This window comes from Salmo salar, chromosome ssa24, assembly GCF_905237065.1.
Source record: "Salmo salar chromosome ssa24, Ssal_v3.1, whole genome shotgun sequence".
NCBI lineage: Eukaryota > Metazoa > Chordata > Actinopteri > Salmoniformes > Salmonidae > Salmo > Salmo salar.
In genome coordinates this window covers 35,571,696-35,594,985 of record NC_059465.1, presented here as the reverse complement: position 1 = coordinate 35,594,985, position 23,290 = coordinate 35,571,696, and the positions used below count along the sequence as shown (strand labels likewise).

General features: G+C 46.3%; 1 protein-coding gene across 1 annotated transcript in view; it reads left to right on the top strand.

Moving 5' to 3' along the window:
- Window positions 1-2,448: 2,448 nt before the first annotated feature.
- LOC106585801 (uncharacterized) overlaps window positions 2,449-23,290 on the top strand; it is a 34,844-nt gene continuing 14,002 nt past the window's right edge. Inside the window, exon 1 of the mRNA XM_045706690.1 lies at window positions 2,449-2,721. The gene's annotated coding sequence lies outside the window, so the exon portion shown is untranslated. The remainder of the gene's footprint in view (window positions 2,722-23,290) is intronic.

The following is a 23,290-nucleotide window of genomic DNA, read 5'->3' as shown; positions in this document are numbered from 1 at the left end:
CATATCGCCGAGGATAGGGAGAGGATGGTAGTAATACGGTCATATCCTGTTGTATTTTTAAGAGAGAGAAGAATTCAATGAAATAAATGCTTAATCCATATAGCCTACCAATAATAGCTACTGCAGGATTTGACATATTTTTTTATAGTGACAAATAGCCTATCAATCAATCAAATTCACCCAATCTGTCACAATCTCTCGTGAATACTGAGTATTATTAATATCTGGTCTTGCTCAATGCATCGCTCAGGACACGTCTTACTCTGGCTAATCACACTTATAGTGATAATGAACAACACCTCTGGTGTGTGTGTGTGTATGTGTGTGTGTGTGTGTGTGTGTGTGTGTGTGTGTGTGTGTGTGTGTGTGTATCTCTGTGTAGTCTTTGTGTGTGCGTGTTTATTTCAAACCAACGCAAAGCCCCCTGTTGTTATGGTTACACTTAGATATGACATTAATTGGATGGAAATGTCAAGGTAAAAATACCATCAGGTTTTGAATAGAATGGTGGCAGACAGCCACAGGGACCTGTCTACAGGTGCTGTGAAGAGGAGTTGATATAGGTCTGTGTAGTCACTATGTTGCACATGGTCTGTTGTGCATCAGGTGTGTCTACTAGACAGTTTAGGGATGTATTCATTAGAGCACACCATAGCAAAACGTTTTTCAATGGAAAAACAAGAACAGGAGTTTCTTATTGGATAAATTCAGGTAGGTCCCTCTCTGTGTTGGTGTGTTTGCTTCTGTTTGGTTCCTAGTGATTACTCCCTAGGTGGACCTGTACCTCTATTCAGTGTTGGACAGCTTGGATGCACACACTCCCAGACTTTCCCAGACACGTCCTGTGTCTAGAAGCTAATTAGGAGTGCCATCAGAGGTAAATGCTCTCTCTCTTAGGTTTTAGTGACACTTGACTTGAAGTATCTGCCCCCCAAAAAACTTGACATTGTAATATCACAGTAAAACACATTTTGTGATATGCAATGACAGCAAATCATTTGAACCAATATCAATTTCTGCTATGACGCCCTATGTCCAGGGAAAGCGGGATAACTAGTCAGTTGTACAACTGATTGCCTTCAACTGAAATGTGTCTTCTACATTTAACCCAACCGCTCTGAAACAGAAGTGCAGGGGGTTTCCATAATCTACATCCACGTCTTCAGCGCCCGGGGAACAGTGGGTTAACTGCCTTGTTCAGGGGCAGAACTACAGATTTCTACCTTCTCAGCTCAGGGATTCGATCCAGCAACCTTTCGTTTACTGGCCCAACGCTCATACTCGCCAGGCTACCTGCTGACAAGGATTACTAAAGTAGGATTACTAAAGTAGGATTACTAAAGTAGGATTACTAAAGTAGGATTACTAAAGTAGGATTACTAAAGTGTTACCAAGACCTTTGCCAGGATAGGACAATGATTTACTGGCAGGAACACACAGGACCATGTTTTGAACATTTTGGTCTCTGCCTCTCTAGTTCACTCAACCATTTGCTGAGGCATTCTCGATGTGAGGACGAGAAACATGTCCAGGCTTGCTCACATCTCAGCTGTTGTGCATTGAGGGCCCCAAACAACACACTACAAGCCAAGCCATAGGTCCTTGGTACTATGGTTATTATAACACTCTGGCAGGTATGTCATGTAGCTGTGGCCATGACATCATTGGGATAAATCATTGACCTGTATCTGGAAAAAGTGAATATATTGGAAACATGTGTCTGATGAAGGCCATTGACAGCTGATTTTAGCTATAATCAGATCAATCAAGAATCATGTTTTTATTGTGAGCGAGAGTCGCGCCTATTCCTTCCAAATGTATTGGGCGGAGACCATCTTTTTTGCAGTGATGAACATTGGCGTGATGGTGCAACGTGGGTCATGTGAACGTTTGTCTTTTTGGGCCAACTCTATGCTCATCAAAGCTAATCATCTTCTTTGTTACCTCTCTCCTTCATGCCACACCAGGTGCATGGAAGCTTTATCCTAAAGTGTCCTCTCCAGCACTTTCCCATTGCCCAGGGTTATGCCCAGCACCATTGATGTGCCTGGGCACAATAGGAGCACAAAGGTGGTCTCCAAAAAGCCCACCCCACTGTCTCCCTGTCCTGTGGGGGGAACTGCTGATCCGAGGGGTGGGAAAGGCCTGCGTTGGCTGAATTCAACAAAGCTGGCCTGGCCCGTGCCACACACTCATGAAAGAGTGGTCCTAATCCCACCCAGATCGATTTCACTCAGCAACTCTGTGTCCCTCACACTGACCCGGCCACAAAAGGGCTCTCTCTGCACCTCAGAGCCTGGCTCATTCTCCCCGCTGATCCTTCCGACAAAGCAACATTACAGAAGTGCCAATTGAGCTTGAACAATCGCTCACAAAGGGAGGTGCTCACTCGGTCCACCCCTCTGGCCGTTGGTACCCTAGCACATCGGGCAGTAGCCAGCCAGCCAGCCAGCCAGCCAGCCAGCTAGCACTGTGTGCTATGGAGACTGGGTGCCGTTATTCACTGTTCAGCTGAATTAGATCATTCTGCCTGTCAGCTATTGATTGGAGATGGATAAGTTAGTAGGCCAGTGTGCGAGAGAGAGCCAGGCCTTGAGTCACTACAGTAAAACTGACTCACAGCTAGGCGTTAGGAGATTACATGGATACGGTGGGGGGATGACAGTTCCCTAATGCTCCTGCCATCTTGCATTCCACTAACACCCTATGACACGGGTTTAGGTAAAGTATTGCTATGGTTTTGACAATACATACAGTGATATGCAACTAATGACGTATTGAAATCTCAGCTCAACAGGACAGGAAGAATCAGGACTGAATCCACGACTCCTTTAAGACTAACAGTCCTATTACTAATGGAGGTTGTTGTTGCTTCTCCAATCTACATGATCAGTGTGATCCTGAATGCAGCCTGGAGGAAAGCTCATAAGCTCTGTGTAGTGATTGTCTAGACATACGGTCCATCTCTGTAGGGCAGTAGGGAGACCAGGTGTCACCCCCCCAGAGCGAGCAGGATCAGAGCGAGAAAAACAGCAGCTCCATGCCTTGTCCCTCCATACACCTGCCCACAGCCACACCTCCGCCATAGTCCTGCCTCGACGCTGAGTGCTATGAATAGCCACGCTGAGTGGAGAAAGGTTTAGGCACGTGCGCCTCAATGCAGCTCAGTTCAGCACAGCGATCCCAGTAGCGTCACCACTCTGACGGCACTTTGGGGTCGCCATGGATACAAGGACTAGTGCAGCTGCCACTACCCTGACATCGTTACACGAGCTGACTGAAGATTCCTATTTTAATTTGACTCTCTTTCCTTTCTCCCTCTTCTCTCTTCTCTCCCCTTTCTCTTTTTCTCCCTCTCTTCTCTCTCACTTCTCTTTCTCTGCCTCTTCTCTTTCTCCTCCCTCTCTTCTGTTCCTCTCCTCTTTCTCTCCCCCTCTCTCCTCTGCTTCTCCTCTTTCTCCTCCCTCTCTTCTATCTCTGCTTCTTCTTTCTCTCCCTCTTCTGTCTCTCTCTTCTCTCTCTTCTCTTTCTCTCCCACTCTTCTCTCTATCTTCTCTCCCTCTTCTCTTTCTCTTCTTCTTCTCTTTCTCCTCTTTCTCCCCTCTCCCCTCTCTCCTCTCCCCTCTCTTCTCTCCACTCTTCATGTTTTCTTTCTCCTCTCTCTCTCCCCTCTCCAAACTATCTACTCAGAGTGTCTGTCACTGTGTGTTTCTGGGTTCATAGCTGCATTGGTATGATGTACTTTCTGTAAAACGGAATGGAGCACACCTGACAATACTTACGTGTGTGTATGTATGAGTTCACAGAGATGGATCTGGGCATTGTACAAGTCCCAACAGGGAGGTGGAGCAACGTGTGCGTGCGTGCGCGCACTAGAGGCCATGTGCACTCCTTGCCATCTGACTGCCACGTCTCTCTCTTTCCCTTCCTTCCCTCCCTCCTTCAACAACCACACAGAGTATGAGTGATACAGCTAATGGACATCTTTGTGTGTTTGAGGCTCTGGCCTTTTAGGGATGTCCTGCAGCTCTCCCTGTGGTCAGAGTATATCACAGGGAGAGCTAAATACAGGGCTAAATTACCAGATTTAGGTGTTTGTGTTCCGGATCCATTTACCCCTCAGTGTTTGATCAGTCATATAATTAGTGTACTCAGACAGGCAGACAGACAGGAAGGAAGACAGGCAGGAAGGTAGATAAGCATGCAAGCAGATAGGGCGGCAGGCAGGCAGCCGAGAATGGGATGACCCCGTAATCTGGTTCCTCTCAATGTTTCTGTGGACCAAGGAGGTTTCCTCTCGACCCTCACCCTGGTTAGTTATTTTGAGGGTTTAGTGGGTAGGGAGTATGTTGAGGACTGTGCATTTGTAAAAAGTGCAATACAACTTAACAAGATACTGGCTTTGGATCTGCTGTACGTCAGATAAGACAAAGAGTGGAAGTGAGCACATCGATTTTTTGTTGTTGTTGCTGCTCACTAGATTGATCTTACAGTACTTAAGTGAGTCCGCGAGGGCTGCCATTGAGTCCACCTTCACTCACTCCAGCCAGAATTTTCAGTCAGAACATAATTCATTTCCTCCCTCCAACATTTTGAAATCAGGACAGTGAAGATGAGCTCATGTGTTGAATCAGCTGGAGCAGTCTGTAGAGTACAGTGTGCAGTCCCAGCGGGGTGATTGTGGTGGGTCGGTGGGTTGCCTAACTCTGGTCTGAAAGTTGGTCAAAGTCCTACTGGGGGAAAGGAGTAACACACCAGACGGAGCCAGATGTGTCTGCGTTGGATGTCTGCAGGACAGACAGTTTGGTGTTCACACTGTCCATTGCTGAAGTCTGTCTCACTTTTAGAGGATCTTTTGTTTAGCACACCCAGTGAATGACCGTTGACTTGACCTGAACTGAATGAGAGTCCGTGGTATGGGTCAGAGCTTACGGTTTATGCCTCTCAGAGACTGTGGTGTGTAGTGGGTGTGTGTGTCTGTGCACGTATATGTGTTTGTGTACACATCTGCGGTGTGAGTGACAGTGCAGCTGGTTGAGACATGAGACTGGTTGATCTAAAGGGGGTGCAGCAGGGCCTCTCACTGGCCCAGCTCTGCTCTGCCTAGTGTAATGAGTTCTTATGGAATACCTGGGGCCTGGGCTCCATGCTGGCTGACTTGTGTGCTGCTGAATCACATGGACCAATGGTAATATGCATCGGAGCCTCAAACAGGCCAAACAGACAGTGACTCATCTGTGCAGTGGAAATAAAGTATTATTGAGTTCATAAAATACTTTAGCATGTGAACTTGAAATGACTGGTGAGCATACATCCTCAGCCATCCAGGATCTTTGGCCTGCCTCTTGTCCATATTGCTATTGTAAAGAGGATATTCATTTATTCTTTCTAGTTCATGATAAATTCCATTGGGAAGCAGCAAATGTACTGTTGTCCTAAATGTCCTACCTTGGAAAGTATACCAGGGTTTAGCCCATCATTAAATAGGACATGATTTATTTTTAGACTGTGTTTGAATCATCCGACCTGCCAGGCTAGTAAGTGAAACCAGTTCTGCAGGATCAATTATGTCTCCCAACAGTGATGCATTTGGATAAAATGTTCTGCAGTTTGCTCTGTTCTTATCTCAATAAATATTAGCCATTTGAGTTCAGCGTCTCTGGGAATATTAGGTTAAAGCCCCAGTGAATCATGCCTGGTAACTTGTATAAGAATTTGATATACACTCTTAGAAAAAAGGTTTCCAAAAAGGTTCTTCGGCTGTCCCCAGCGGATAACCCTTTTTGGTTCCAGGTAGAACCCTTTTGGGTTCCATGTAGAGTCCTATGTTGAAAGGGTTTTACATGAAACCCAAAAGGGTTCTACCTGGAACCAAAAACAGTTTGTCAAAGGGTTCTCCTATGGGCACAGCCAAAGAACCTTTTAGCTTCTACATAGTAGCTTTTATTCTAAGAGTGTAGGAGTCATTCCATAACCTGATAGAAAGACATTGCTCTTCACTTTATAGAGTAGACCAGGGGTGTCAAACATACAGTGATTTGAGTAATATCAATAACAATATCTATATTTTGGGGGGTAAAGCATTTTTTGAGGGGGAAACTAACTCAATATACTTTAAAATGACTAAAACCAAATGGAAACTGTGTATAAATGATAATGGACCTACAATATATTTACACAGTTTCTTGACTGTCCAGCTCGCTAACAATCACTAGACAGTCAGGGAGCATCGACAATTCCAAAAACAATGGATCGATTTTGACGCCGAGGAAATATAACACATTTTCAGTGCAGCCCTCTGGACCTCGTTGAAGACCAAATTCGCCACTAGGGCAAAATTTTGTTTTGTTAACCCAAATATGATTGATGTGAGTATCTCTGGTCAATAAATGAAGTGGGACCTTTATGGACATTGAATTTGATTGAATTCCTCTTCCATGACATAGAATGGCTCTATGTGGCTCACCAACTAACGTGTTAATGTGTTAATCCTGGAACCTGGGTTTTACCGTACTAACGCTGGCCACCATGCCGCCCAGGTGCCTGTGTGCCAGGGCCCTGGTGTACTGTATGGACCTCATCCCTGCCAACATGGTGTCCTGGTGTACTGTATGGACCTCATCCCTGCCAACATGGTGTCCTGGTGTACTGTATGGACCTCATCCCTGCCAACATGGTGTCCTGGTGTACTGTATGGACCTCATCACTGCCAACATGGTGTCCTGGTGTACTGTATGGACCTCATCCCTGCCAACATGGTGTCCTGGTGTACTGTATGGACCTCATCACTGCCAACATGGTGTCCTGGTGTACTGTATGGACCTCATCACTGCCAACATGGTGTCCTGGTGTACTGTATGGACCTCATCACTGCCAACATGGTGTCCTGGTGTACTGTATGGACCTCATCCCTGCCAACATGGTGTCCTGGTGTACTGTATGGACCTCATCACTGCCAACATGGTGTCCTGGTGTACTGTATGGACCTCATCCCTGCCAACATGGTGTCCTGATGTACTGTATGGACCTCATCACTGCCCTAGCTGATCACTCATACACACACCCTGTCTTAACCCAGCCCTCTGTACTGGGAGTATTTTGGATTTGTCTTAACCCAGCCCTCTTTAATGAGAGCCTTTTGGATTTGTTTTAACCCAGCCCTCTGTACTGAGAGTCTTTTGGATTTGTCTTAACCCAGCCCTCTTTAATGAGAGCCTTTTGGATTTGTTTGAACCCAGCCCTCTGTACTGAGAGCCTTTTGGATTTGTTTGAACCCAGCCCTCTGTACTGAGAGCCTTTTAGATTTGTTTGAACCCAGCCCTCTGTATTGAGGTGAACATGTAGTGTAATTGCAGCCACAGATTTGAAGAGGCTCAGGTCTCATCTCATATGAACCCTTCTAATGGGCTCTTTGATAGAATACAATGGTGATGGATCCCATGATATACTGTAGTTGAGGTTGTTGCTGCGGTTCAGAGTCAAACTATTTTGGGACTCGATGGTTCACACAGCACACTTGATCGTACCAGGGAATGAGGAGACCTTTCTGAAACCCTTATAGGAAGGACAAACACACAGGCACATACATGCAGACGCAAACACACACACACACACGCAGGCAGGCAGGCACGCAGGCACGCACGCACGCACGCACGCACGCACGCACGCACACACACACACACACACACACACACACACACACACACACACCAGCACAGTACTCTGGAGCCTTAGTCTGGAAAATGAATCCATCATCATGAGTGCTGCCATCTGTGTGCGCACACGCACTCAAACGCATGCACGCACGTACACACACACACACACACACACACACACACACACACACACACACACACACACACACACACACACACACACACACACACACACACACACACACACACACACACACTATCCTCAGTACACCCACGTCAGACTATCCAAACAGGACACGGCACTAGGCAACCATGCCATCCCAGCGCAGATGGCTGATCATGTTGATTTTACTCTAATGTACTTAAGCACTGATGCCTCCCCATGTCTGCTAATTTACATCAGTAGGGGGTCCGTATGGGGGGCGCCGGTACGCTAATGTGGACTGTCTGTGACGTCAAGGGAAGAGTCAACGGCACTGTGACCTCCAACCATATAATTCCAATCCCATCCTACCAACACTAAGTGTGTGTCCCACTGGGAACAGACGTCAGCTCAACGTCTAGTTTTCATTTACATTTGGTTGAGTTGTCAACTAACGTGAATTCAACGTGGAAACAAAAATAATGAATCACCATGTCATTGGGTTTAGGTTAAAAGTTAGGTGAAAAGAAAGACGAAATGCCCTGACGTTGATGACTTTTATCAAATCCAATCAGTTTTCAATGTTGATTCAACCAGTTTTTGCCCAGTGAGGTGTGTGTTGTGGTTTGCAGTCTGGTGTCAAGCTTGTGCATAGTCAATGTGGACAGGCATGAAATTCTAAGTTGTTTTCAGGGTTGGTACTTAATGTTGACTTTAAAATGTTAACTTTAAAGGGACAGTGGTCATCTTTGACTTTATTCCCTGTTAATTTTCCTCGTCTTCTCTCCATTCCCTCTTGACTGTTGATAGGTGTGGTAACAGGATAGGTTTTCACCATATTTCCCGTAATCGATCAAGGGCTCTCAGACTTTGGTTAGGGATAGTTCACCCAAGTTACAAAACAATGTATTGGTTCCCTGTAAGCAGTCTATGGACATGGTATGACAACAGTCCATGCTTTGGTTTTGTTTACTTGGCCACTGTTTCAAATGCTAACTTTTTAGCATCTGTGGCACAAATCCAATGCAAGTCAATTGTACCTATATTAGCATTTTTTTGCGCTTCATGTCCAAATCATCTATAAGTAACTTAATTTAGCTAGACAATCACATTTTAGATACTTTAGGATGATTCAAGACAAGTAGATGATGCAATGTAAGGACATTGGGATCCAGTTTCACTCTTGGGCTCTTCTCTTTACTGTAACTCCTTCAGGGAGTCTCCCTGGAAGAGCCGTCTTCTCTTGCCCTGTCCTGTGGGTTCTAGTTCAGGAGCCGTCTTCTCTTGCCCTGTCCTGTGGGTTCTAGTTCAGGAGCCGTCTTCTCTTGCCCTGTCCTGTGGGTTCTAGTTCAGGAGCCGTCTTCTCTTGCCCTGTCCTGTGGGTTCTAGTTCAGGAGCCGTCTTCTCTTGCCCTGTCCTGTGGGTTCTAGTTCAGGAGCCGTCTTCTCTTGCCCTGTCCTGTGGGTTCTAGTTCAGGAGCCGTCTTCTCTTGCCCTGTCCTGTGGGTTCTAGTTCAGGAGCCGTCTTCTCTTGCCCTGTCCTGTGGGTTCTAGTTCAGGAGCCGTCTTCTCTTGCCCTGTCCTGTGGGTTCTAGTTCAGGAGCCGTCTTCTCTTGCCCTGTCCTGTGGGTTCTAGTTCAGGAGCCGTCTTCTCTTGCCCTGTCCTGTGGGTTCTAGTTCAGGAGCCGTCTTCTCTTGCCCTGTCCTGTGGGTTCTAGTTCAGGAGCCGTCTTCTCTTGCCCTGTCCTGTGGGTTCTAGTTCAGGAGCCGTCTTCTCTTGCCCTGTCCTGTGGGTTCTAGTTCAGGAGCCGTCTTCTCTTGCCCTGTCCTGTGGGTTCTAGTTCAGGAGCCGTCTTCTCTTGCCCTGTCCTGTGGGTTCTAGTTCAGGAGCCGTCTGGTGAGTCAGATCTGTGGGAGAGGGCATTTCCCCTTAATGAGAAGCCTAGGCTCACTTTGGGTGTGTCCCGTCACGGGACAGCGATGAACTCAGACCTGAGTCAACCATCCACCTGAGTGAATCCCCATAAAGTTTGCATCATGTTGTGCTGAAACAGTCCTCTCAGTTCAGTCTCTTAATACAATGCTATTACCCACGGGTCCTTGAAGTGCACATTTCTGCACGTCACCGACCGTTTACTGGCTCGCCAACATCAATATTATTGAACTTCTGGTTTATTTCAATGGGGGGTTGAACAATCCAAAGCATCCCTCTGATTGGTTGAGTGCGAAGTCTTGAAAAGAGGACTGACAACATTAAGAATCTCTCCCCCCAAAGAGCCTTGAAGAGATTTATTTCACATCAGAGGACTGTTTTCTCTCCCTTTCCCTTTCTGTCTGCCACTCATCTCATTCTGAGGAATGACTCAGTCAGAGACACAACAGAAGCAGACCAAGTTTCTGAAAGACAGGATCCCCCACTTAGACGCTCCAATCTCTGGAGTAAACACACCAACATAATGTAAATAACCACCCAATGAATCATCACCAGCGAGTTAAATGGAAAACATTTTTCTCATTTATGCCCAAACTCCCCAAACAGCTTCTCTCGCTCATCTCTCTTTCATTTCTCTCTCTCTCTCTCTCTCTCTCTCTCTCTCTCTCTCTCTCTCTATTTATACAGCGTGGCGTCTGTCTGTTTCCTCATTTCCTCATGTGTGTTTCTCTGCCGTCCAGCTTGGAGGAGCTTTAGACTGTTCATCCCCTTAGTGGGCTTCTTTCTCAACAGGCTTTGCTGTAGTGGCCCAGGCAGCTGCCAGTGGGCTGGGCGAGATGGGCAGGGATTGTACCTGCTGTACCATCCACATTTCACACCCAGTGAATGTTTGTGTTGTCGTTGTATCATAGGGCTCGGTCGATACCTCTGCAAAACAAGGGTGGACTCCAAACACCCTTGTTTTATTGTCCTTTTGATTAGATAATAAAGGTGACACCCACATACCGTTCCAAGGTGTTTGCAGGTTCTGTGGTAATGCCAGCGCATAGGGTGAATGACTGATTCATATCTTTTTGACATATAGCACTGGAGATATTTTGCCATTTTTGTCACTCATTAATAAAATATGTCTGTGTGTCTACTGGGTATAGTGAATTTAGTCATTACTTTAATCCCACCTCTACTACGCACAAACACACAAACACACACACACTTAATGAAATGTCAGTCTGTACATAGCTCATATTTTGTCCCATTTCTGTCAACCAAAACATTGCAAATCATGATTAAGGATAGATGATGCAATCTACACACACATTGTGAGCTCAGCGGTGAAACCCATAAGTGCACCGTATTGACTCGTATATTGTATTGTGCTGAAGTGGATTGCAGTACTCAGTACATGGGGGCCTGGGGCTACAGTATGTCTGGGGCCAGAATAGTACAGAGCACTATCGACCTTATCCTGCTGAGCATGTCACTGTGGCCCGATGCTTTCTGTTGCTTCACATCCCTCTAAAAACATAGTGACCTTATATCCCCTCTCTCTCACAACCTCTCTATTCCTACCCCCATACCCTCGCTCTATTAGTATTCCCCATACCCTAGCTCTATTCCTACCCCCATACCCTCGCTCTATTAGTATTCCCCATACCCTAGCTCTATTCCTACCCCATACCCTCGCTCTATTAGTATTCCCCATACCCTAGCTCTATTAGTATTCCCCATACCCTAGCTCTATTAGTATTCCCCATACCCTAGCTCTATTAGTATTCCCCATACCCTCGCTCTATTAGTATTCCCCATACCCTAGCTCTATTAGTATTCCCCATACCCTAGCTCTATTAGTATTCCCCATACCCTGCTCGTCTATGTCCCCCATACCCTAGCTCTATTAGTATTCCCCATACCCTAGCTCTATTAGTATTCCCCATACCCTAGCTCTATTAGTATTCCCCATACCCTAGCTCTATTAGTATTCCCCATACCCTCGCTCTATTAGTATTCCCCATACCCTAGCTCTATTAGTATTCCCCATACCCTAGCTCTATTAGTATTCCCCATACCCTCGCTCTATTAGTATTCCCCATACCCTAGCTCTATTAGTATTCCCCATACCCTAGCTCTATTAGTATTCCCCATACCCTCGCTCTATTAGTATTCCCCATACCCTAGCTCTATTCCTACCCCATACCCTCGCTCTATTAGTATTCCCCATACCCTAGCTCTATTCCTACCCCCATACCCTCACTCTATTAGTATTCCCCATACCCTAGCTCTATTCCTACCCCATACCCTCACTCTATTAGTATTCCCCATACCCTAGCTCTATTAGTATTCCCCATACCCTCACTCTATTAGTATTCCCCATACCCTAGCTCTATTCCTACCCCATACCCTAGCTCTATTAGTATTCCCCATACCCTAGCTCTATTCCTACCCCATACCCTAGCTCTATTAGTATTCCCCATACCCTCACTCTATTAGTATTCCCCATACCCTCACTCTATTAGTATTCCCCATACCCTAGCTCTACTCCTACCCCCATACCCTAGCTCTATTAGTATTCCCCATACCCTCGCTCTATTAGTATTCCCCATACCCTAGCTCTATTCCTACCCCCATACCCTCACTCTATTAGTATTCCCCATACCCTAGCTCTATTAGTATTCCCCATACCCTAGCTCTATTAGTATTCCCCATACCCTAGCTCTATTCCTACCCCCATACCCTCACTCTATTAGTATTCCCCATACCCTAGCTCTATTAGTATTCCCCATACCCTAGCTCTATTCCTACCCCATACCCTCACTCTATTAGTATTCCCCATACCCTAGCTCTATTCCTACTCCCATACCCTAGCTCTATTCCTACCCCATACCCTCACTCTATTAGTATTCCCCATACCCTAGCTCTATTAGTATTCCCCATACCCTAGCTCTATTAGTATTCCCCATACCCTAGCTCTATTCCTACTCCCATACCCTCGCTCTATTAGTATTCCCCATACCCTAGCTCTATTCCTACTCCCATACCCTAGCTCTATTCCTACCCCATACCCTCACTCTATTAGTATTCCCCATACCCTAGCTCTATTAGTATTCCCCATACCCTAGCTCTATTCCTACCCCCATACCCTCACTCTATTAGTATTCCCCATACCCTAGCTCTATTCCTACCCCATACCCTCACTCTATTAGTATTCCCCATACCCTAGCTCTATTCCTACCCCCATACCCTCGCTCTATTAGTATTCCCCATACCCTAGCTCTATTCCTACCCCATACCCTCACTCTATTAGTATTCCCCATACCCTAGCTCTATTCCTACCCCATACCCTCACTCTATTAGTATTCCCCATACCCTAGCTCTATTCCTACCCCCATACCCTCACTCTATTAGTATTCCCCATACCCTAGCTCTATTCCTACCCCATACCCTAGCTCTATTCCTACCCCATACCCTAGCTCTATTCCTACCCCCATACCCTCGCTCTATTAGTATTCCCCATACCCTAGCTCTATTCCTACCCCCATACCCTCGCTCTATTAGTATTCCCCATACCCTAGCTCTATTCCTACCCCCATACCCTAGCTCTATTAGTATTCCCCATACCCTAGCTCTATTAGTATTCCCCATACCCTCGCTCTATTAGTATTCCCCATACCCTAGCTCTATTCCTACCCCATACCCTCACTCTATTAGTATTCCCCATACCCTAGCTCTATTAGTATTCCCCATACCCTCGCTCTATTAGTATTCCCCATACCCTAGCTCTATTCCTACCCCATACCCTAGCTCTATTACTACCCCATACCCTAGCTCTATTAGTATTCCCCATACCCTAGCTCTATTAGTATTCCCCATACCCTCGCTCTATTAGTATTCCCCATACCCTAGCTCTATTCCTACCCCATACCCTAGCTCTATTCCTACCCCATACCCTCACTCTATTAGTATTCCCCATACCCTAGCTCTATTCCTACCCCATACCCTAGCTCTATTCCTACCCCATACCCTCACTCTATTAGTATTCCCCATACCCTAGCTCTATTAGTATTCCCCATACCCTCGCTCTATTAGTATTCCCCATACCCTAGCTCTATTCCTACCCCCATACCCTAGCTCTATTAGTATTCCCCATACCCTCGCTCTATTAGTATTCCCCATACCCTAGCTCTATTCCTACCCCATACCCTAGCTCTATTCCTACCCCATACCCTCACTCTATTAGTATTCCCCATACCCTAGCTCTATTAGTATTCCCCATACCCTAGCTCTATTAGTATTCCCCATACCCTCGCTCTATTAGTATTCCCCATACCCTAGCTCTATTCCTACCCCATACCCTCGCTCTATTAGTATTCCCCATACCCTAGCTCTATTCCTACCCCATACCCTAGCTCTATTCCTACCCCCATACCCTCACTCTATTAGTATTTCCCATACCCTAGCTCTATTCCTACCCCCATACCCTCACTCTATTAGTATTCCCATACCCTAGCTCTATTCCTACCCCCATACCCTCACTCTATTAGTATTTCCCATACCCTAGCTCTATTCCTACCCCCATACCCTCACTCTATTAGTATTCCCCATACCCTCACTCTATTAGTATTCCCCATACCCTAGCTCTATTCCTACCCCCATACCCTCACTCTATTAGTATTCCCCATACCCTAGCTCTATTAGTATTCCCCATACCCTAGCTCTATTCCTACCCCCATACCCTCACTCTATTAGTATTCCCCATACCCTAGCTCTATTAGTATTTCCCATACCCTAGCTCTATTCCTACCCCATACCCTCACTCTATTAGTATTCCCCATACCCTAGCTCTATTCCTACCCCCATACCCTCGCTCTATTAGTATTCCCCATACCCTAGCTCTATTCCTACCCCATACCCTCACTCTATTAGTATTCCCCATACCCTAGCTCTATTCCTACCCCATACCCTAGCTCTATTCCTACCCCATACCCTCACTCTATTAGTATTCCCCATACCCTCACTCTATTAGTATTCCCCATACCCTAGCTCTATTCCTACCCCCATACCCTCACTCTATTAGTATTCCCCATACCCTAGCTCTATTCCTACCCCATACCCTCAGCTCTATTCGTACCCCATACCCTAGCTCTATTCCTACCCCCATACCCTCACTCTATTAGTATTCCCCATACCCTAGCTCTATTCCTACCCCATACCCTAGCTCTATTCCTACCCCATACCCTAGCTCTATTCCTACCCCCATACCCTCACTCTATTAGTATTCCCCATACCCTAGCTCTATTCCTACCCCCATACCCTCACTCTATTAGTATTCCCCATACCCTAGCTCTATTCCTACCCCCATACCCTAGCTCTATTAGTATTCCCCATACCCTAGCTCTATTCCTACCCCCATACCCTCGCTCTATTAGTATTCCCCATACCCTAGCTCTATTCCTACCCCCATACCCTCGCTCTATTAGTATTCCCCATACCCTAGCTCTATTCCTACCCCATACCCTCACTCTATTAGTATTCCCCATACCCTAGCTCTATTCCTACCCCCATACCCTCGCTCTATTAGTATTCCCCATACCCTAGCTCTATTCCTACCCCCATACCCTCACTCTATTAGTATTCCCCATACCCTAGCTCTATTCCTACCCCATACCCTCACTCTATTAGTATTCCCCATACCCTAGCTCTATTCCTACCCCCATACCCTCACTCTATTAGTATTCCCCATACCCTAGCTCTATTCCTACCCCCATACCCTCACTCTATTAGTATTCCCCATACCCTAGCTCTATTAGTATTCCCCATACCCTAGCTCTATTCCAACCCCCATACCCTCACTCTATTAGTATTCCCCATACCCTAGCTCTATTAGTATTCCCCATACCCTAGCTCTATTCCTACCCCCATACCCTCACTCTATTATTATTCCCCATACCCTAGCTCTATTAGTATTCCCCATACCCTAGCTCTATTCCTACTCCCATACCCTCGCTCTATTAGTATTCCCCATACCCTAGCTCTATTCCTACCCCATACCCAAGCTCTACTCCTACCCCCATAACCTCACTCTATTAGTATTCCCCATACCCAAGCTCTATTCCTACCCCATACCCTCACTCTATTAGTATTCCCCATACCCTAGCTCTATTCCTACCCCATACCCGAGCTCTATTCCTACCCCATACCCTCGCTCTATTCCTACCCCATACCCTAGCTCTATTCCTACCCCCATACCCTCGCTCTATTAGTATTCCCCATACCCTAGCTCTATTCCTACCCCCATACCCTCACTCTATTAGTATTCCCCATACCCTAGCTCTATTCCTACCCCCATACCCTCGCTCTATTAGTATTCCCCATACCCTAGCTCTATTCCTACCCCCATACCCTCACTCTATTAGTATTCCCCATACCCTAGCTCTATTCCTACCCCATACCCTAGCTCTATTAGTATTCCCCATACCCTAGCTCTATTCCTACCCCCATACCCTCACTCTATTAGTATTCCCCATACCCTCGCTCTATTCCTACCCCCATACCCTAGCTCTATTCCTACCCCCATACCCTCGCTCTATTAGTATTTCCCATACCCTAGCTCTATTAGTATTCCCCATACCCTAGCTCTATTCCTACCCCATACCCTCGTTCTATTAGTATTCCCCATACCCTAGCTCTATTCCTACCCCATACCCTAGCTCTATTATTATTCCCCATACCCTAGCTCTATTCCTACCCCCATACCCTCACTCTATTAGTATTCCCCATACCCTAGCTCTATTCCTACCCCATACCCTAGCTCTATTCCTACCCCATACCCTCACTCTATTATTATTCCCCATACCCTAGCTCTATTCCTACTCCCATACCCTCGCTCTATTAGTATTCCCCATACCCTCGCTCTATTAGTATTCCCCATACCCTCGCTCTATTAGTATTCCCCATACCCTAGCTCTATTCCTACCCCCATACCCTCGCTCTATTAGTATTCCCCATACCCTAGCTCTATTCCTACCCCCATACCCTCACTCTATTAGTATTCCCCATACCCTAGCTCTATTCCTACCCCCATACCCTCACTCTATTAGTATTCCCCATACCCTAGCTCTATTCCTACCCCCATACCCTAGCTCTATTAGTATTCCCCATACCCTAGCTCTATTCCTACCCCCATACCCTAGCTCTATTAGTATTCCCCATACCCTAGCTCTATTCCTACCCCCATACCCTCACTCTATTAGTATTCCCCATACCCTAGCTCTATTAGTATTCCCCATACCCTAGCTCTATTAGTATTCCCCATACCCTAGCTCTATTAGTATTCCCCATACCCTAGCTCTATTCCTACTCCCATACCCTCGCTCTATTAGTATTCCCCATACCCTAGCTCTATTCCTACCCCATACCCAAGCTCTACTCCTACCCCCATAACCTCACTCTATTAGTATTCCCCATACCCTCACTCTATTAGTATTCCCCATACCCTCACTCTATTAGTATTCCCCATACCCTAGCTCTATTCCTACCCCCATACCCTCACTCTATTAGTATTCCCCATACCCTAGCTCTATTCCTACCCCCATACCCTCACTCTATTAGTATTCCCCATACCCTAGCTCTATTCCTACCCCATACCCTAGCTCTATTCCTACCCCATACCCTCGCTCTATTAGTATTCCCCATACCCTAGCTCTATTCCTACCCCATACCCTCACTCTATTAGTATTCCCCATACCCTAGCTCTATTCCTACCCCATACCCGAGCTCTATTCCTACCCCATACCCTCGCTCTATTCGTATCCCCATACCCTAGCTCTATTCCTACCCCCATACCCTCGCTCTATTAGTATTCCCCATACCCTAGCTCTATTCCTACCCCCATACCCTCACTCTATTAGTATTCCCCATACCCTAGCTCTATTAGTATTCCCCATACCCTAGCTCTATTCCTACTCCCATACCCTCGCTCTATTAGTATTCACCATACCCTAGCTCTATTCCTACCCCATACCCGAGCTCTATTCCTACCCCCATACCCTCGCTCTATTAGTATTCCCCATACCCTAGCTCTATTCCTACCCCATACCCTCACTCTATTAGTATTCCCCATACCCTAGCTCTATTCCTACCCCATACCCGAGCTCTATTCCTACCCCATACCCTCGCTCTATTCCTACCCCATACCCTAGCTCTATTCCTACCCCCATACCCTCGCTCTATTAGTATTTCCCATACCCTAGCTCTATTCCTACCCCCATACCCTCACTCTATTAGTATTCCCCATACCCTAGCTCTATTAGTATTCCCCATACCCTAGCTCTATTCCTACCCCCATACCCTCACTCTATTAGTATTCCCCATACCCTCGCTCTATTAGTATTCCCCATACCCTAGCTCTATTAGTATTCCCCATACCCTCGCTCTATTAGTATTCCCCATACCCTCACTCTATTAGTATTCCCCATACCCTAGCTCTATTAGTATTCCCCATACCCTAGCTCTATTCCTATTCCCATACCCTCACTCTATTAGTATTCCCCATACCCTAGCTCTATTAGTATTCCCCATACCCTAGCTCTATTCCTACCCCCATACCCTCGCTCTATTAGTATTTCCCATACCCTAGCTCTATTCCTACCCCCATACCCTCACTCTATTAGTATTCCCCATACCCTAGCTCTATTCCTACCCCCATACCCTAGCTCTATTAGTATTCCCCATACCCTAGCTCTATTCCTACCCCCATACCCTCGCTCTATTAGTATTTCCCATACCCTAGCTCTATTCCTACCCCCATACCCTCACTCTATTAGTATTCCCCATACCCTAGCTCTATTCCTACCCCCATACCCTCACTCTATTAGTATTCCCCATACCCTAGCTCTATTCCTACCCCCATACCCTAGCTCTATTAGTATTCCCCATACCCTAGCTCTATTCCTACCCCCATACCCTAGCTCTATTAGTATTCCCCATACCCTAGCTCTATTCCTACCCCCATACCCTCACTCTATTAGTATTCCCCATACCCTAGCTCTATTCCTACCCCCATACCCTCGCTCTATTAGTATTCCCCATACCCTAGCTCTATTCCTACCCCATACCCTCACTCTATTATTATTCCCCATACCCTAGCTCTATTCCTACCCCATACCCTCGCTCTATTCCTACCCCATACCCTAGCTCTATTCCTACCCCCATACCCTCGCTCTATTAGTATTTCCCATACCCTAGCTCTATTCCTACCCCCATACCCTCGCTCTATTAGTATTCCCCATACCCTAGCTCTATTCCTACCCCCATACCCTCGTTCTATTAGTATTCCCCATACCCTAGCTCTATTCCTACCCCCATACCCTCGCTCTATTAGTATTCCCCATACCCTAGCTCTATTCCTACCCCCATACCCTCGTTCTATTAGTATTCCCCATACCCTAGCTCTATTCCTACCCCCATACCCTCGCTCTATTAGTATTCCCCATACCCTAGCTCTATTCCTATTCCCCATACCCTCGCTCTATTAGTATTCCCCATACCATAGCTCTATTCCTATTCCCCATACCCTAGCTCTATTAGTATTCCCCATACCATAGCTCTATTCCTATTCCCCATACCCTCGCTCTATTCCTATTCTGCATACCCTCGCTCTATACCTATTCCCCATACCCACGGTCTATTCCTATTCCCCGTACCATCTCCCTATTCCTAATTCCCATACCCTTTCTCTATCCCTATTCCCCATACCCTCTCTAAATAACTATACCCCATACCCTCTCTATTCCTATTCCCCATACCCTCTCTTTATTCCTATTCCACATACCCTCTCTCCATTCCTATTCCACATACCCTCTCTCTATTCCTATTCCTCAAACCCTCTCTATTTCTATTCCCCATACACTCTCTCTATTCCTATTCCCCATACACTCTATGCCTATTTCTCATACCCTCTCCATATTCCTATTCCCCATACCCTCTCTCTATTCCTATTTCCCCATACCCGCTCTATTCCTATTTCTCATACACTAGCTCTATTCCTATTCCCCATACACTCTATTCCTATTTCTCATACCCTCTCCCTATTCCTATTCCCCATACCCTCTCTCTATTCCTATTTCCCCATACACTCTATTCCTATTTCTCATACCCTCTCCCTATTCCTATTCCCCATACCCTCTCTCTATTCCTATTTCCCCATACCCACTCTATTCCTATTCCCCACACCGTCACTCTATTCCTATTTCTAATACCCTCTCTCCATTCTTTATCCCCAATACCCTCTATCTCTATTCCCCATACCCTCTCTCTATCTCTATTCCCCATACCCTATCTATCTCTATTCCCCATACCCTATCTATTCCTATTCCCCATACGTCTCTCTATTCATATTCCCATACCCTCTCTCTATTCATATTCCCCATATCCTCTCTCTATCCCAAATCCCCATACCCTCTCTCTACTCCTATTCCCCATACCCTCTCTCTATTCCTATTCTCCGTACCCTCTCTCTATCCCAAATCCCCATACCCTCTCTCTAGTCCTATTCCCCATACCCTCTCTCTATCCCTATTCTCAATACCCTCTCTCTATTCCTATTCCCAATACCCTCTCTCTATTCCTATTCCCAATACCCTCTCTCTATTCCTACTTCTCATACCCTCTCTCTATCCCAATTCCCCATACCCTCTCTATTCCTATTCTCCATACCCTCTATCCCAATTCCCCATACCCTCTCTATTTGTAACGGCCGTCATATGAATTGGACCAAGGCGCAGCGGGTTGAGTGCTCATTTTGACGTTTATTTTAAATAACCACGAACACTTCACAAAAACAAGAAAACGGACAACAACATAACAGTTTGCAGGCTAACCCTAGCAGTGCAAAACAACCTCCCACAATTCCCAAAACAAACATACTCCTAATTATAGGACCTTCAATCAGAGGCAACGATAACCAGCTGCCTCCAATTGAAGGCCCCAATCCCAATACTAAACATAGAAATAAACACCCTAGAAACAGACATAGAACTATACAACATAGAACTAAACCAAAAACCCCGGAAACATAAATCAAACGCCCCTCTACCTAAACACACACTCCAAACCATATAAAACAAATACCCCCTGCCACGTCCTGACCAAACTCTAATTACAAATAACCCCTTTACTGGTCAGGACATGACACTATTCCTATTCCCCATACCCTCTCTCTATTCCTACTTCTCATACCCTCTCTCTATTCCAATTCCCCATAACCTCTCTCTATCCCTATTCCCCATACCCTCTCTATTCCTATCCCCATACCCTCTATATTCCTATCCCCATACCCTCTCTCTATTCCTATTTCCCATACCCTCTCTCTACTCCTATTCCCCATACCCTCTCTCTATTCCTGTTCCCCATACCCTCTCTATTCCTACTTCTCATACCCTCTATCCCTATTTTCCATACCCTCTATCTATTCCTATTCCCCATACCCTCTCTATTCCTATTCCCCATACCCTCTCTCTATTCCTATTCTCCATACCCTCTCTCTATTCCAATTCCCCATAACCTCTATCCCTATTCCCCATACCCTCTCTATTCCTATTCCCCATACCCTCTCTCTATCCCTATTCCCCATACCCTCTCTCTATCCCTATTCTCCATACCCTCTCTCTATTCCTATTCCCCAAATCCTCTCTCTATTCCTACTTCTCATACCCTCTCTCTATTCCAATTCCCCATAAACTCTCTCTATCACTATTCCCCATACCCTCACTCTATTCCTATTTCTCATACCCTCTCTATTCCTACTTCTCATACTGCAGTGTGAGTTTTTATATGCTCTTAATTACCCCCCCCCCCCCACCCTCTCTCTCTCTCTGTCTCTTTCACTCATGCAACCTGTCCCCATAACCTCTGTTGCGTCTCTCAATTTCCCCCTTTCTCCCCCTTCCCCCCTCCCTCCCCCTCACTCCTCCAGTAGAGTTGTGTAATAATAATAGTAGTAATATAATAATAATAATAGCACCCGTGTGATTGGGGATCTAACTACAGACTCCTCTGGCCAGTCTAACCACAGACTCCTCTGGCCAGTCTAACTACAGACTCCTCTGGCCAGTCTAACCACAGACTCCTCTGGCCAGTCTAACCACAGACTCCTCTGGCCAGTCTAACCACAGACTCCTCTGGCCAGTCTAACCACAGACTCCTCTGGCCAGTCTAACTACAGACTCCTCTGGCCAGTCTAACCACAGACTCTTCTGGCCAGTCTAACCACAGACTCCTCTGGGCAGTCTAACTACAGACTACTCTGGCCAGTCTAACCACAGACTCCTCTGGCCAGTCTAACCACAGACTCCTCTGGCCAGTCTACCCACAGACTCTTCTGGCCAGTCTAACCACAGACTCTTCTGGCCAGTCTAACCACAGACTCTTCTGGCCAGTCTAACCACAGACTCCTCTGGCCAGTCTAACCACAGACTCCTCTGGCCAGTCTAACCACAGACTATAGGAATTAGGAATTTACACCACATGATTCCTTACATATACCGATGTTAATGAGTGGGTTAATTAGGAACAATCAATAGATCTAAGTTGTCTCCACAACACCACTTCTCAGATTGCAAAAAATATTTTCAAAGGTTACTTGAAAAAATACATTTTTTTCCTCTAGACATATTTGATGTTAGTTTGAGGGAAGAATGACCTCCCAAACCTCTCTACAGCACCCTGAGCACACTTGGTGAGAGAATGAGCAACGTTAAGTGAACTCTAAGCCCCTGAAAGTGCTTAAGGTTTTTTCTTCATTACACAAAAAAGGAACCAACTAATTCCCACGATGTTGGCTGAGAACACTGATGCAGAACACCACCTACTGGCATATTGGTGAACTGCAATCCACCATATAAAACGTGAACAACATTTAATCAAATACTGACCAGAGGAGTCTGTGGTTAGACTGGCCAAATGAGTCTGTGGTTAGACTGGCCAGAGGAGTCTGTGGTTAGACTGGCCAGAAGAGTCTGTGGTTAGACTGGCCAGAGGAGTCTGTGGTTAGACTGGCCAAAGGAGTCTGTGGTTAGACTGGCCAGAGGAGTCTGTGGTTAGACTGGCCAGAGGAGTCTGTGGTTAGACTGGCCAGAAGAGTCTGTGGTTAGACTGGCCAGAGGAGTCTGTGGTTAGACTGGCCAGAGGAGTCTGTGGTTAGACTGGCCAGAAGAGTCTGTGGTTAGACTGGCCAGAGGAGTCTGTGGTTAGACTGGCCAGAAGACTCTGTGGTTAGACTGCCCAGAAGAGTCTGTGGTTAGACTGGCCAGAGGAGTCTGTGGTTAGACTGGCCAGAAGAGTCTGTGGTTAGACTGGCCAGAGGAGTCTGTGGTTAGACTGGCCAGAAGAGTCTGTGGTTAGACTGCCCAGAAGAGTCTGTGGTTAGACTGGCCAGAGGAGTCTGTGGTTAGACTGGCCAGAGGAGTCTGTGGTTAGACTGGCCAGAAGAGTCTGTGGTTAGACTGGCCAGATGAGTCTGTGGTTAGACTGGCCAGAAGAGTCTGTGGTGCTCTGAAATAGATCACAA